Source organism: Mustela erminea, chromosome 15 (assembly GCF_009829155.1).
Source record: "Mustela erminea isolate mMusErm1 chromosome 15, mMusErm1.Pri, whole genome shotgun sequence".
Lineage (NCBI taxonomy): Eukaryota > Metazoa > Chordata > Mammalia > Carnivora > Mustelidae > Mustela > Mustela erminea.
Genome location: NC_045628.1, coordinates 85,855,258 through 85,863,408, shown reverse-complemented (window position 1 = coordinate 85,863,408; position 8,151 = coordinate 85,855,258). Strand labels below are relative to the sequence as shown.

The 8,151-nt window shown below is 36.1% G+C and overlaps 1 non-coding gene across 1 annotated transcript; it reads left to right on the top strand.

The window, feature by feature from the left end:
- The first annotated feature begins 959 nt into the window (after nucleotides 1-959).
- LOC116574637 lies at nucleotides 960-1,061 on the top strand. The gene has a single exon (XR_004279412.1). It is a non-coding gene; the product is annotated as a U6 spliceosomal RNA (small nuclear RNA).
- The last annotated feature ends 7,090 nt before the right edge of the window (nucleotides 1,062-8,151 follow it).

Genomic DNA, 8,151 nt, shown 5'->3' with positions numbered 1-8,151 from the left:
AAGAAAGAAAGAAAGAAAGAAACAAGGAATGCCTACCTGGGTCAGTTGGTAGAGCATGCAGCTCTTAATCTCAGCGTCATGAATTTAAGTCCCACATAGAGCTTACTTAAGAAAAATAATAATAATTTAAAAACAAATAAAAAGAATCTTGAAGACAAAAAAACACACAATGATAATTCTATACTTGATCTTAGCCTGAAGGCCAAGAACCAATCAGCACAATGTTAATTCTAATGAGGTTAGCCAAGAAATTACATGCAAAAAATGTGAATCATCTAAGAAAACCATTTCAAATCTGGCTTTATATAGACTATCCTTAATAATGAATTGCATGCTATGTGTCGCCTTGATTTATTAACAAATAAATACATGATGATATCATTACTGATATCATTTAAAATGCAAAGTTACTTTATCTTTAATTTATTTAATTTAACTTATGTATTTATAACATATCTCATGTATTAGCACTATAGTATCTATACACCATAGTTAATTAATATACATACATTGTGGTCCGTTGCAAAAACTTTTTACTGGTAACTGTGTGAGATCACAGGACATTAGGAGAACACAGGTTTGGACTATGGGGAGTCTATTTAATTCATAAACTCTTGAAGATGGAAATTATCACTTTCCCTGACATAGACCTGTACTTATGCTTTGGGCCTTCAAAATTTGTACCAGAATGCTTCTGTCAGCATCAAAATAATTAAAAAGAGCTTCTGAAGGAAGCTTCTGAAGGTTCAAAGTCCAGTTCTAAACACCAGAAAACAAAACTGTGTGCTCACCTCTCCTCTTCTTGACTTACATTTAAATAACCTGCTAAGCCTACCGGGTGAGTTACCTGCATGCCTGTTTGGCTTCCTTTTCTGTTCAAACCAGGAACAAACTAAACTGGATCTGTTGGCCTGTCCCTGAGAAGAGCATGATAGCTGGTGAACTAAAACACAAGTCCATGATGTTCACTTTCACAGCACATAATTGGAACAATATGGAGAAGACTGGCATGGCCCCAGCACAAGCATGACACAAAATTTCATGAAGCATTCCATGTTAAAAAAAAAAAATAGAAGTCCATGTATTGAGCAAAGTTTCTCCAAGTTTAACAGATACAGCTAAATAATTCCACTTAACAGTCTAAACAACTTGGGGTTAAACAATTATATTGTTTACAGCTGCAGTATAAGACACTAAATAAAATCACATCTACCTCAAGGGCAAGGTTTTGATGTGATAATGGTTAAGGGTAAATTGGTCACATTTGCTCTGATATTTACAGACTAACATGGATTCTTTCATGTTAACAGTACAGAACATTAGAATCTGGGTCAAATATTTAATGAAGAGCTTCAACAGATTGGAAAGCTTTATTGAAAAAAACCTGACCCTCTCCATTGGCACTCTGATAATGGGCTTCTGTTTTGGCTAAAAGATAACTTTGGTTCTTGAATTTACAAAACAGAATGTTTATTCCAATGTCTACAATTTGGAATCTAACACATGTGAACATTAACAACTGATGATAATGGTATTTCAAAGACTTAGCTTATCAGAAGTTTAAGAGAAGTTAAGAAACTATTTTGCTTTTGCACCCAACCTTAGTAGCCGGGGAACGTTCCCTTGCATCAGTCCATAATTTTTCCTAATATTACATACTGAGCAATAATATAAACAGCACTAGGACTCACGGAACACACTCTTAAATTCTCCTGACAAAACTGCTCACTGCTTTTACCTGAACTGTGTAACCTGATTGTTTCCTTTTGTTTTGATTTCCAGATCCTTAATGCTATTTCTTTTGAACTCCCAATAAGTCATTTAATTGAGGTGTCTTGTACATAGGTCTCTTTATTCTTGCTGATATCTTAGATATTTTTTTCTGTTTGCAAAACTAATGTATGTTTATTGTAGAAAAGTTGGCTTAAAAGAATATAAAGAAGAAAATATAAATCTTCCACAACTTTAGCAAGGACAATCACTATTAAAATATTGTTATATTTATTTCCAATCTTTTTTTTTAAAGATTTTATTTACTTATTTGACACACAGAGAGAGAGCACAAGCAAGGGGAATAGCAGGCAGAGGGAATGGGAGAAGCAGGCTCCCCACTGACTGAGCAAGGAGCCCAGTGTGGGGCTCAATCTCAGGACTCTGGAATTATGACCTGAGCTGAAGGCAGATGCTCAACTGACTGAACCAACCAAGCACACCACCAACCTTCTTTTTATATTCTTTTGTTTAAAATGTTAGAAATAAATTTTATATAAACCTATAGATTGCTTTTTCCCCTGACCATCAATATTGACTATTTCCCTCATGACAACTATTTATATCTTCAAAACATGATGTTTTTTGAGCAAAGGAAGAGAAAGGAGGTCTATAATATGAATATATCTTCACTGATTTGTTAAACATTGTCTATAATATGAATGTATAAGTCTATAATATGAATATATCTTCATATGCATAAGTCTATAATATGAATATATCTTCACTGATTTGTTAGACACTGAATTTTTTCACTTTTAACTGTTATAAATTTTAATATAATAAGAATAATTTTTGAGAGAGAGATAGAGAGACAGAGTGTGTGTACATGACCAGGTGGTGGGGGGGTAGGGGGCAAAGAGAAAGGGAGAGAGAATCTTAAGCAGACTCCATGCCCAGTGACCTTGAGCTCATGACCTTGAGCTCAGGAGCTGAGCAGAAATCAAGAATTGGATGTTTAACCAACTGAGTCAGCCAGGTGCCACTAGGTGTAAATTTTTTTAGTCATTACCAAATTGGTTTCCAGAAATTTTTGCCAATCTATACTTCTACCAGCAATGGATGAGAATACCTATTTCCTCAGACCCTCACCAGTATTGAATAATACAGGTTTTTGTTTTATTTTAACTTCACCAATTTAGTATGTAAAAAAATAACATCTCAAAAAAAATAGCATCTCATTTTACTTTGCATACATTAGCTAGTTAAATAATATGTTTCTCTGTTTGTTGCTATCCAATTTGAATTTCTTCTCTATTCATTGTCTTTCTCCTATATGAATCATTTCACTGATTTAAAAGAGTTATTTAGATAATAATTTTAATACTTTCTCTTTCAATATTGTACATATATTTTCATTTGTTTGATGTTAGAAATTTGTAAATTTTTATAGGCAAATCTCTTGATGTTCCCTTTTGTGTTTTCTTCCATTGCTTATACCATCCTTCCCTACCCCAAGATTAGCTATATTTCCTGCGTTTTTCTTTCTTTTGTTTGTATACGGTATGAAAAAGTAATTTCTTACACTCAATAGTTTAAGTCCTTTTTCTTCATTTCTTTTTTCAGAAATATTTTAGCTATTCTTGGATCATTTACTCATTCATATGAATTTTAAGAACAGTTTGTGACAAGAGGGGCTCCAAGATGGCAGAGTAGGAGAACTAAATTTCATCTGGTCCCAGGAATTCAGCTAGATCACTATCAAGTCATTCTGAACACCTACAAACTCAACAGGTCATTGAAGAAAAGAACAGCAGCAACTCTATAAATAGAAAAACTACCACTTTCTGGAAAGTAAGACATATGGAGAAGTGAAACTGAAGTGAGATACAGGAAAATAGACTGTGGGGGGAGGGAGCTTCCTGGCAAGTGATAGAGCACAAAATCAGAACTTTTGGGGGTTTGTGCCAGTGAGGGATATTGCTTTGGTGACTAAGCAGGGGGTAGAACCCTCACTGGAACGGTGTGGTCTCAGGACCTTCAGAGTCACAGAAAGACAAGGGTGCCTGAGTGTGGTTGAGCTCCCAGGTTTTGAAGCAGGGAAGCCAGCTTCAAAGGCTGAGCCAAGGAGTGGCTTTCAGCTCAGGGTTGCCATAAACCATGATCTGTGGCACAGTTGGGCCACTACTCTTAGCAGGGGCCCAACAAGTGGCAGATCCAGGGAGACTCCTCTTCCTCGCCTGGGAGAAGCACAGGAGCACACCACAGGAATCTGCTGTGTTTGGAGATGACAAATGGGGTCATGTGCCAGAGGAAGAAACTCTCAGTCACAGGCCGAGTGAGCACGGAGTGTGGGAAGAGACCAGGGACACAGGAGTGATTGACTGCTCTTCTCTAAGGGCACAGCAAGGAATGGATCCCTGAGGCTTCTCTCCTCAGCTCCTCCAGGGACCAGAGAGTGAGAGGCTGCCATTTTCATTCCTGTAGAAGGCCTTCCAGAAAAAAAAGCTACAGAGAGAAAACCCAGCATTTACTTAGCCTGGCCCCTGGGAAAGGCAGTGCAATTCTGTCTTAGGCAAAGACATTTGAGAAACACTGCAATAGGCCCCTCCCAGCCAAGGCCAAGTTTACCAATCGATGAGATCAGCAAAGCTCCAGCACTAGAATACAGCACATAGAATTCATGGCTTTTTCCCTGTGATTCCTTAGTCTTTCAAAATTAATTTTTAAAATTTTCTTTTTTTTCTTTTTCTATTTTTTTTTTAATTTTTTCTTTCCTTCTTCAACCAACTTCTTATCAATTCCTTTTTTAAAATATTTTTATATTCATTATTTACAGTCATATTCTATCCCTTCATTGTATTTAACCTTGAGGTTTTTGAAGATTCTTCTAACAGACCAAAATATACCTTAAACCTATGTATGACTTTGTTCTATTCACCTACTTGATCATAGTCTATCCTTTTTTTAAATTTTTTCTTCATTTTTTTCAACCAACTTCTTATCTTATCAAATCCTTTTTTAAAATCTTTTTTAATTTTCATTTCTGCAGTCATATTCCATCCCTTCATTGTATTCACTCTTATTTCTGTATACATATAAGTTTTTCTTTCTTTAAAATTTTGGGAAGCAGTTTCTTCCAAAAGACCAAAATACACCCAAAATCTAGTATGTGACTGTATTCTATTCACCAGCCTGATCATAGACTTCTTTTTTTTTCTTTCTTTCTTCCTTCCCTCCATTCTCTCCCCTCCCCCCAGTTTTAGGTCTCTTCTGATTTGTTTAGTGTATATTTTTGTGGGGTCATTGTTACCCTTGTAGCATTTTGTTCTCTTGTTCAACTATTCTTCTCTGGACAAAATGACAAAATGGAAAAATGCACCTCAAAAAGTAAAAGAACAAGAGGCAATACCAACTGCCAAGGAGCTAATCAACATGGACATTAGTAAGATGTCAGAACTAGATTTCAGAATGACAACTAAAAAGATATTAGCTGGGCTTGAAAAAAAAGCATAGGCAATACTAGAGAATTCCTTTCTGGAGAAATAAAATCTAACCAAGTCAAAATCAAAAAGGCTATTAATGAGGTGCAATAAAAAGATGGAGTCTCTAACTGCTAGGATAAATGAGACAGAAAAGAGAACTGGTGATACAGAAATGAAATGATGGAGAATATAGAAGCTGAGAAAAATAGAGATAAACAATTATTGGATCATTAGGAGAGAATTTGAAAGATAAGTGATACCAGCAAGAAAAACCATATTAGAATAATTGAGATCCCAGCAAAAGAAGAAAGAGAGGAGGGCAGAAGGTATTTTGGAGCAAATTACAGTAGAGAACTTCCCTAATTTGTGGAAGGAAATAGTTATCAAAATCCAGGAAGCAGAGAGAATCCACCTCAAAACCAATAAAAAAAATAGGTTAACAACAGGACATCTATTAGTAAAACTTGTCAATCTCAGAGACAAAGAGAAAATCCTGAAAGCAGCTCAAGACAAGAGGTCTGTAACCTACAATGGTAGAAACATTAGATTGGGAGCAGACCTATTCACAGACACCTGGCAGGTCAGAAAGGATGGAAATGATATATTCAGGGTACTGAATAAGAAAAATATGCAGCCAAGAATGCTATATCCAGCTAAGCTGTCATTGAAAACAGAAGGAGAGATAAAAAGCTTCCAGGACAAACAAACTAAAAGAATCTGAAGTCACCAAACCAGCCCTATAAGAAATATTAAAAGGGGTCTTCTAAGCCAAGAGAGAGTCTAAAAGTAACATAGTCCAGGAAGGAACACATGGTACACATAACAGTCACCTTACAGGCAATACAATGGCTCTAAATTCACCTCTTTCAATAGTTGCCCTGAATGTAAATAGGCTAAATGCTCCAATCAAAAGATATAGAATATCAGATTGGATTTAAAAAAAAAAAAGACTTATTGAAGAGACCTATTTTAGACCCAAAGAAAAGTAGTTATTTAAAGTGAGGTGGTAAAAACAGTTTACCATGCCAATGGACGTCAGAAGAAAGCTGATATAGCAATCCTTATATCAGACAAATTGGATTTTAAACTAAAGACTGTAATAAGAGATGAAAAAGAACACTATATTATATTTAAAGGGTCTATTCCATGAGAAGAACTAATATTTGTAAATGATTATGCCCCTAACAAGGGAGCAGCCAATTATATAAGCCAATTAATAATAAAAATCAAAGAACACATTGACAATAATAAAATAATAGTAGGGGACTTTAACACACCCCTCACTGAAATGGACATATTATCTAAGCAAAAGATCAGTAAGGAAATAAAGGCCTTAAATGACACTCTGGACCAGATGAACTTCACAGATATATTCAGAACATTCCATCCCAGAACAATAGAATGCACATTCTTCTCTGATGTACATGGAACATTGTCCAGAATAGATCACACAGTGGGTCACAAATCAGGTCTCAACTGGTACCAAAAGATTGGAAACATTTTCTACATATTTTTGGAACACAGTGCTTTGGAACTCGAACTCATTCACAAGAGGAAAGTTGGAAAGAACTCAAATACATGGAGGCTAAAGACTGTCCTACTAAAGAATGAATGGGTCAACTAGGAAATTACAGAAGAATTTTAAAAATTCCTGGAAACAGGGCACCTGGGTGGCTCAGTGCGTTAAGCCACTGCCTTCGGCTCAGGTCATGATCTCAGGGTCCTGGGATCGAGTCCCGCATCGGGCTCTCTGCTCAGCAGGGAGCCTGCTTCCTCCTCTCTCTCTCTGCCTGCCTCTCTGCCTACTTGTAATCTCTCTCTGTCAAATAAAAAACTAAAAATCTTAAAATTCCTGGAAACAAATGAAAATCAACTGTTCAAAATATTTGGGATGCAGCAAGGCAGTACAAAAGTATATAGCAATACAAACCTTTCTCAAGAAACAAGAAAGATCTCAAATATACAACCTAACCTTACACCTAAAGGAGCTGGAGAAAGAATAGCCAAGAAAGCCTAAAACTAGCAGGAGAAGAGATATAATAAAGGTCAGAGCAGAAATCAATGAAATGGAAACCAAAAGAACAGTAGAACAGATCAATAAAACTAGGAGCTGATTCTTTGAAAGAATTAATAAGATTGATAAACCCCTGGCCAGACTTACCAAAAAAAAAAAAAAAAGAAAGGACCCAAATTAATAAAATCATGAATGAAAAAGGAGAGATCAAAACCAAGACCAAGGAAATACAATTGTAAGAACATGTTATGAGCAATTACATGCCAACCAATTAGACAATCTGGAAGCAATGGATGCATTCCTAGAAACATATAAACTACCAAAGCTGAACCAGGAAGAAATAGAAAACCTGAACAGACCCATAACCAGCAAGGACACTGAAGCAGTAATCAAAAATCTCCCAAGAGCCCAGGGCCAGATGGCTTTCCAGGGGAATTCTACCAAACATTTAAAGAAGAATTAATACCTATTCTTCTGAAACTGTTCCAAAAAAATAGAAATGAAAGGAAAACTTCTAAACTCATTTTCTGAGGCCAGCATTCTTTGATCCCAATACCAAACAACGACCCCACCAAAAGGGAGAATTACAGACCAATAACCCTGATGAACATGGATGCAAAAATTCTCACCAAAATACTAGCTAATAGGACCCAACGGCACATTTAAAGGGTTATCCACCACAACCAAATGGGATTTATTCCTGGGCTGCAAGGGTAGTTCAACATCTGCAAATCAATCAACATCATACACTACATTAATAAAAGAACAGACAAGTACAATATGATCCTGTGAATAGATGCAGGAAAAGCATTTGACAAAATACACCATCCCTTCTTGATGAAAACTCTCCATAGTGTAAGGATAGAGGGAACAGACCTCAAAATCATAAAAGCCATGTACAAAAAGCCCACAGCGAATATCATTCTCAATGGGGAAAAACTG